This window comes from Elaeis guineensis, chromosome 15 (assembly GCF_000442705.2).
Source record: "Elaeis guineensis isolate ETL-2024a chromosome 15, EG11, whole genome shotgun sequence".
NCBI classification, from domain to species: domain Eukaryota; kingdom Viridiplantae; phylum Streptophyta; class Magnoliopsida; order Arecales; family Arecaceae; genus Elaeis; species Elaeis guineensis.
The window spans coordinates 72332732-72342525 of NC_026007.2; positions in this window are offsets into that span (position 1 = coordinate 72332732).

The window sequence follows — 9794 nt, forward strand, 5'->3', positions numbered from 1 at the left end:
GTAGGCCACCGCTCCTCAATGCCCCCTGTACGCCACAACCCCCCAACTCCCAAACTGCTCCGCCCTCGACCCCCTTACTATCCGTCCGACGAAATATAAATTATAAATAATTTTTAAAAAATTATTTTAAAAATAATTTATTTTTAAATAATAAAAAATTTTATTTTTAAATATTTTAAATATTTTTTATTTATCATTTAATTTATTTCAATTTATTTTAATTTTTTCTTATTTTTTTATTTTTAAGTATTTTTTAATATTATTTTTTTAAAATAATATTTTATTATTATTATTTTTTAATAATTATTATTTTTTATTAATAAATTATTAATTTTTAAAAAAATATTTTTTAAAAAATAAATTTTTTTATTTTTATTTTATTTTTTTCATTCTTCTTCTCCTTCCCCCGCACGCCACAACCAATACTCCCCACCCAAACCCCCCTGGCCCCCAGCCATTCGTGCCACTGTCGCCCCTCCGCACCACCCCTCAACCCCTCTCGTGCGGCACCACCGCCGCTCCTCTGTGCCTCCACTTCCATGATCGTGCCGCCCGCCACTGCCCCACGCTCTCCTCCCACTGCGCCCCCCGCTGCTTTGGCACTGCCCCTTGGCCACGCTCCCCTCCCGGCACTGTCCATCGACCACGCTCCCCCACCTGCAGCACCCCCTACCCCTGGTGCATCTCCCGACCTCCGCAAGGCCCCCCTCCTCCCTCCTCACCCCATCGGCACCCCCCTTGCCCCCTGCCCCGATGCTTGCACCCCACTGGCCCACCCGCGTGGCTCCTCCACACCCGGCCATCATTCGTCATAAGAAAAAAAAATTAAAAACACATAGCTTGATTCGTGGGTTGAATCCATAAATTTAGTTTTAATTAAATTGTGAGTTCAACCCACGAATTCAAATATCAAAATTCATACATGATGTCCACATAGATTCAAAATTCATGGGTTCAATCTACGGATTTATCCTACACGGCTTCCGAACAGTAGTTTCGAAAATAATTTCCGAAGCACTATATTTTAAAAATATTTTATTAAAAACTATTGTTTAAAAAAAAAATCCTGCCGTTTTAAGCCGAACATACCACCCGAACCCACGAGACCCAGCTGTTTCCCTGCTCACGTGGCAAACTGGTAGTAACCTTGGAAGGAACAGCATGTTGACACGTGTGCCGCATTACTTCTGGGTTTGATCATCGGGCTGCATGCGAACGTTTGCTTTGCTTCGTGGGACATTTTTTTTTTTTTTTTTGGCTGTAGCTTCTGTGGTTTCGCAATTTTTTTAGTGCGGAACCTGCCTGACATGGCATTGTGCCCAGCCACATGGCACGGTGAGGCGGACCCTACGTGTTGGACCTATTGACGTGTACAATGATGGCAAAAAGTAATCTGAGACAACTTAATTAGAGATGGTAAATAAGCTCCACATAGATGGGATAAAACAAAATCAAGATAGATGGAAATCATGTGGTTACTGCTGGCTGGAAATAGTTTCATTACAAAAAATTTTACCTGCAGTCAGGGCCGACCCTGGGGCAGGTCGAATTGGGCGACCGCCCCAGGCCCAGGTCCTGTATTGATATTCCAATAGGGTGCAAGGATGTCTTTCTATAATATTATAATAAAAAAATAATTACATAGGTTAATGATGGGTTTTATATGCTACTTAACGAATATATCTATAAAAAATTATTGCACATAAATTAATTTTTTTAATGATAATTAATGTTTAAAATATGTTACTTTTTAATAGAAAAAATCTCATTATTTAGCCCCAGATCTAAAAAATATCAGGACCGGCCCTGCCTGCAGTAGTATAGACTATTGAGGGAGAATTTGGCTATAGTGTTGATGAGCTAGTCGATAGAACAATCATTATGTATGATGAATGAAGTTGAATATTATTTGGTGGAAGTACAACAAAGGGATCAAATGATCAGTCTCCAAGATAATTCAAAGTGCATAAGACCATATTGTAGGTCGCACCAGGGAAAGGCAGCCAAGATATTTGAATGGGTGGAGGCCGAAAAGATACGATTATCATCTAAAAGTTGTAAAGTGACGGTGCCAACAAACATACATAGCGGTGGATGTATCACTGGCATTAGTTATGAATCTCATAAGAATGGAAGTTATGCATGATGGCAAACATCAAAATGTGTAGTTATTATCTATTAATATGAATAAATGAAGATCATTGTTTGTAAAAGATCTTTAGATAATCAAATTAATGTATTTTATTTTATCTTAATTTATTGTGATTTTTATTTGAGCAATAGCTATAATTTATATCTCTACCATTGTAATTCAGCACTGCATCCTTATCTTATCCATATTTTATCTTCTTTGAATGATAGTATAATGGTGACAAAAGCCATAATCTCTATTCTCCTTTCAATGGTCATCACCTTTTCAGTTAATTTAGCACTGGTGGTGCACCCATGCGTATTTATCCTCATCATTTGTCTTGTCGCCACTCTCTTCCAATACATCCGAATGAAATCTCACCAATAGATCATGCGGCACATCCGGACAAAATAGGAAGGGCATTAACATCAATCGATCTAATTCGTATCCAATCTTCAATAATAAAATTTTGATTCAAGCTAAATATATTTGTATCATCAACAGATTAATCTATTTTAATTTATTTATTAAATAAATTAATTTTATATTTCAAAATTTTAATTTATTTAATATATTTAATAATTGAATCAGATTAACCCATTTAACAAATCAAGGGAGAGTCCGTCTCACAGACTCCGTTTTTCCCACAATTTGATGGCACGACAATCTCAAAATTCGCAGCAAATTAATAACAGACTCCCATTTCAAAGTTCATCGATTGCCACGTGAGCTTTCCATTCAGATAGCATCACATACGAATCCCTCCCACCCCCAAATAAGAAGAAGTCTTTAGACTTCGCCACGTACTTCCAACAGAAAGATGCCTCCTAAGATCGGCCATTCATTCATGTGCACCTCCGGTCCGACGGCCAATATTTGCTGGTAGTGAGGCTATATCAGAGCTATCTTCCTTTATTGAAACCCTAGGTCGTGGCAGAATTCCGAGCTATCTTCGTCTCAAAGCCTATTACCTCGATTTCCACCATGTTAGCATGCCAGGTTAACCGCCCCAGTACCATCGGCCTTGGGTATATATGTACCATAGTCACTCAAATTTTTCATCTTATCCTCCATATTTCTTTTGATTTCTTCTTTGGAAATGATGACGTTATCTATCTGCCACCAACCCTCCTGTACCAAAGATTGTCCACACCGGGCACATTTTCGTTGCAACGGTGATATCATATTATTATTATAATAAATCAATTAATAATTAAAAATAAATAAAATATAAAAAATAATATAAAATATTATTAACAAATAAAATATATGTTGGTTAATAAAATATAAAAAATTTTATAAATTTATTATAATTTTGACGTGATATCACTGTTGCAATGAATATTCTTTCGTCCAGTCTCATATGCTTGCTGATGAGAGCTTACATACGGATGACATGAAATGAATGATGGAGGCATCAGAGCGACTCACCCCAATGATTTTCGACATATCTGTTTGTTGTTGGATTTGATACATTCTGTATATTAAATAGATTAAATAAATTGAGTTAGATTTAGCTGCTTACTAACATGTTTGAGAATTTTTAATTTTATCTGTATCTGGTTCAATCCGTATATGAGTTGACTCGATACAGTTGTGGCACTGCCTTGGTTCAGCCAAGCAGCAAAATACATGCATGCCCTCTCAAAGAAAAAAACCAGCACGTGAGGTATCGTATCAGTGGGCTGGAATTTTGGCCTAGCCCAGCAGAAGTCAGAAAATCCTCCAGGGGCTCCATGAATTTTTTTAAAAAAAATAGTTTGAACGTAAGTAGAAAAGGATAAAATGACCTGGTGAAAATCTAAAAAGGTGCCAATGCAAGAAGAGGAAGTGTTGCTACACCCGGCGCCCTAAAAACGTCAACGGTCAAATGCCAAGAAGGAAGAGTTGACTTTGGAAACTATTTTACCCAGGCAAGGACATATCCTAACCTAGCGCCATAGAGTTGTTTCTTGAAATAGGAGTTATTTATTTATTTATTTTGATTTAATATCTATTTCAACTTATTTTTAAAAATAAAATTATTTTTAAAAATATTATTTAAAATGAATCATAGCAGTAAAAACTCCATTTCTGTTGACATTTTTATTGTCAGATCAACCATCCTTCCAATTCATGTAAAAATATAATTTTTTTAAAAAAAATTAAAAATATCATTTAAAATGACGTTCATAAAAACATCATTTAGAATGACGTTTCTAAAAACGTTTTTATGATGTATCACTCAAATGGCATATAGAGGGTTTAAGATTTATGGTGTATCACTCAAACGACTTTTATGCCAGAGGATAATCTATGAGTCGACCCCTACTGAGCAATAGATGCAGATAGAGAACTATTTTTTTAGAACTCCTGACAGAGTTGACCACTGAAGAATTGAAGTCGACCTCAAAGTAAATGGAGTTGAACCTAGAGGAATTGGAGTCGACCCCAAAGTAAGATTAAGAGATTAGAAAGAGAAAATTAGTTTGAATTAATTGAAAGCTTCATTGCACATCTTTAGAGAAGATGATGAAAGATAGAAGAATCAAGCACTAAATTTAAAGGATCATTAAGAATTATTTTTTCTTTCCTTCTTTTACAAAATTAGATTAAATAAATTATAAGAATGGAATCTGAAGTTTGCTTTTAACTAGTGATTCAAAGCAATTATGAGATTTTACTATGCCCCTTATAAACTATATACTGAAAACTTTAGTAAAATTTCAATCAAATTCTGGCAATACCTCCACCATAAAGAAGACAACCAAAATCACAGCAAAATACCTATAATGACACATCCATATTTTTCTCTGTAAATAAGATCTATTCAATATTTACAAGATTTACAAAGTAAAAAACAAACTACCTCAGCCAAGTAGTAGGCATAGGAGAATACAAATATATATAATAAAGCTAGTTAATTACATAAATAATTGTACTCAAACAACTGAACAAAGTAAACTATAATAATATAACCTAACCTATGTACCACTAGGTCGTGGTCCCCCCTTGATCGCTTGGATCTTTTTTGAAAGGTCATCAAAGGCTGTTGAGAGTCCCTCTGAATCACTTACGATACACCTTTTCCTACATCAATAGTAGGGTCTACCACATCAATGTCAGTGTGAGCTAACCTCACCCTTGCCCTCGTCCTCACCTTCGACCTCTGCACATAGGTGGCCTACCCTCTACCACAGCAAAACTAGCATTTGGCTCTGGATCTTCATGATGCTTATGTATATGCGACTATGTGATCCGGTACCATCGATGAAGATGCTAAAATGGATCAAACAGGCCCAATAATGGAGTAGTATCCATTTGCTCAGTGAAAGATGGCATCGATGAAAATGGACGATCCCAACTGCTTGTATCATGTTGTATCTCAGAGATATGTGGGGAGTCCAACTATTGCATCTCTGAAAAATATGGTGATGTCATCGAAATATATGGTGATGCTGTAGGTGATCCAGTATGATAAACGAGGATGTGGTCAGCTTATCTAATATCCTGATATGTATGTCTGATGATGTCATTCAATTAGCTCAGTATAACCAATCACTCTGATTCATCATTAGCAGCGATGACACGTTGCATGAAAATTACTATCTCATCTAAATGCTCTGTCTGTGTAAATCATACAATATAATTAACAATTGAGAGTAAAATGCTAACTTAATGAATTGAAATTAAATATAACATTGACATAAGGCATAATTTTTATGGCTTTACCAAAATACGCAAAGTGAAACTCTCACCCTCATATTTTAGAACTGCATATCGAGGCTGCCTAGTGATTTATACTATAATACTAAGAAACTAAGTCATGTAGTCCTCGATATATGGACGGCCTCCCAATATGTGATCATCATGAAATATGTGATGTCGTCGTGCATTCCAAATGATGATATACTTAGCATGTTTAATATGCCGGTCAACATGGGCTTTCCCTCACCGATCAATATGATAAAATTACTGGCTAGTATCAAACTGCTTTGGGATGCTTTGAATCCGACTAAATTATCGTAGCATACGATTTGAAAGGTACCACTCCACTACATCAAAGCAAATAAGCAAAATTCTAGCAATCCATATATCATGTCCATTCGTGTATATCTATGGCAATATAGACAATAACTCATCTGTGTATAGCTCCAGCAAAAACTGATAAAGTTAAAATTAAAGTTCGGATTAGTAAGCATATTTTTTAGTAGATTACGAATACTATAAAATAATATTTATATATAAATCAAAATTATCTATCTATATATATCAACCAATGTATCCAGTTGGCATTTATAAATCCTTACCACCTTCATCGACATGTGGTGAACATTGAATGCAACATTCCATCTGCTCGACAATGTATTTATATTAATTGAACTTCGTTGGATTAAAAGTACTAAGTTTCAAGTAATAGAATCAATATTTTTATACTTATATCCCAAGTTATGTCTAGCTTGAATTGAACATTAGGATCTTGCTGCTCCGGTGGCATCTCAAGAAATTATCTCCATAATGACCTGATAGTCGGTATCCTTTTCCATACCTAAATCTGCCAATTTCAAGAACATCATACATAATATGCTCCATCGGAGATATAATAGAATGTAGAAAATTAATATTTTTATATCACATACCTGCAATAATACAAGATAACCATCAATCTCTGATTGGTCATGTTAAGAACCCCGATAGATAGTCTTGTACAGATAAATTAGTACGGCACTATTCCAACTAAGTCTACGAGTGAAGTCTAAATCCTCCAACAATGATAAAAATATTAATTTTATCTTGTTAGATGAAGTATCAAGCAAAAGGATGCCCCCTAGCAACTACAATACCATACCCTTAACATACTATTGCACCATCTCCTCTTGTGTACACTACAAAATCGATTGTTAAAATTGCTACATATGTGCCTTAAATAAAATCGATGATATGCACATGGTGGACTCCATCCATTTGATTGGTCAGGAATAATACCTGAAATTTCAGGATGTCGATTAAAGATTAAATATATGTCGTCTACTTCTCCCACAACATGCATTCTCAAATTATAGAGAATCAACTCCAACTGACGATAGTTTCCTCATCGACAATGGCATATGCAAGTGAAAATATTCTATTTTTTCCATTAGTACTTGTGGCATTAAGCATTTTACCTCTATACTTTCAATAGAGGAGGATGCCATCGATGCTAATAATGGGACGACAATACTGAAATCTCTCAATGGATGGCCTAAAAGATCAAAAGATATAATTAAGATATCTTACATCAGAAGCACCTGTATTTCAAAATTTCCAACATACAATTAATGGTTCCATGGTTTGCATTTTGGAGGGCTGCCATGAAATAAGGCAACTTCATATAAGAGATGTCCCACTCTCCATAGATATCAATCAAGGCCTTCTGTTTTTCATACCATACCTTTTTGTATGAGATAGTATAGTGGAGTTGCTTTTTCATACTTGCTATAATAGCTTCAATATTAACACTAGGATCTTTCTCCACAATATGTCGAACCACAGTAGCAATGAATTTTGAACTGATATGCTTATGATCTCAACTTAGACCTTCATATAGATAAGTATGAAGTCCCTTGTATCTGCTGACAATCCCAAAATTCTTCTTTTTCAACATTGAAGTGCATAACCTTCACTTGCATTCATTTTTACTGCCATATGATACACACTATATTGCCCAAGTTTTATTCTTGGATTCAACTACAATATATGTCTGATGCTTCTTTATATGATACAGATCAACAGCTCTCTTCAGCTCCTCTTTGTTTAAGAAGACCATAACTATTAAAATTTTTTTCATTTCTGAATTTCAAAATAAGTAGCCATCTTACAAGCATCAACTAGTAACCATTGCACTACCACTAGGTATGTCCAAATTAGTAAAAAATTATGGTGATTCATGAAATCATTCATATTGGTGTTCCTAATAATTAACAGGTGGCACTACTATATCATCTTGATCTTCATCCTGATGCATACCATCACCAGGCTAATACTCATCCTCATGATTTTCATCTGACTTAATACCTCGATTATCAATATTAGTTACAGTGATATTGCCCATTCATGGCCTATGTTCGTCTCATCGGTTTGTCCCATATAGATGGAATCATTAATAATAGGACCTATCATCATAGGACTTGTCATCATAGGACTCCTGTCCTCATCATTCCTCCAAGGATTATAGCATGGTGGCACTGTGCTAGGACAGCTGGGATCCGAAGTATTTGTAATATCGGGGTGGATAACTTTCTCTTTTTCAACATATAACTCCAAACACTTGCATTCAGGATTTTTAATAGGAAATGAAAGCATCTCTTCTACATCTTCATCATCCTCAACTAATGTTATAGCATACCTAATCTCCATCGATGGTCCAAAAATAACAGGGTAGCACCATGTCGATTTTAAACGAAATTGGCTCCTATCTATTTCCATAGACTTGTACAATTTCTCCAACAAATCATTGTAAGTTGTTGTTAAACTTAATCTAATTGAAGAAGTAGGATGTACACTATATTTTGCTCCATTAGCACCACTCTATATTGTATCATTGCAATACAATAACACACAAATATGTGCTGTAGCCATCAACTTAATAAATAATAACCAATAAAAATATATCAATATAAAGCAAAAATGAGCAAGCACAGAAGATAATGAAATAAACTGGTCTGTTCTAACTAGATATTGCTAACAATGATCTTTTTCATTTTCGATTGAAATGAATTGATTTGTTCTAATTAGTCTCGTATAGTTCTAACTACATATTTGGAATTTCTCATACACTAGAAGAGCAGAAGCTTCACACATGACATGTGTTTAGCTTGATTTTAGACTTGATCAGGCTTAAATTGATTGAATAATCAGAGTTTAATCAGTATAATTAGACTTGAAAATAGTTTGTTGGTCACTGACTAGGGGTGACCGGCAGTGGCCGATAGTGATGGCTGACGATAATGATCGACGGCAGCGATTGAGGGTAGGGGGAAAGGGAGATGACCGGCGGCAATGAACGACGGTAATGAGCCGTTTGGTGTTTTGATTCAAGGTCTGGCAGAGATAACGAAAGAGAGAGAGAGAAAGTGAAAAAAAAAAACAACCCCTAGCAGTGACCGACGGTACTAATTTGGGGCAGGAGGCACCGACCGATGGCAATGACCGATGATACTGGGGTGTTCGGTGTCTAATTCAACTAAGAGTAGAGAGAGAAAAAGAGGTGAGAGAGAAAGTGAAAAAAAAATTACCTTGCGGTGATCGTCGGCAAGGACTGAGGGCAGGGGGCAATGAACGGTGGCTACGACCGGCAGTGACCGGCGGCAACGATAGGTGGCGATTAGCGGCAATGATGTTGGGATTCAAGGTCGTGCAGGGGGGTGGGGGTGGGGGTGGGGGTGGGGGTGGGGGTGGGGAAGGGGGAGAGATCGATTGGTGTTGGGCATTTAGCCCCCTAAAATCGGCATTTGAAATGATACTTACATAAACGTCATTTAGAATGATACTTTTAAAAGCACCACTTAGTTTGGTGGTTTTCAAAGTATATAAACGCCATCCCATATGGCGTTTTAGTTTTTTTCTTTTTTTTTTTCCAGCATGGCAAAAAATTCTAGTATAGCAGCAGAGGTCGGGTGAGCGGACACTGTAAACACTATTTGAA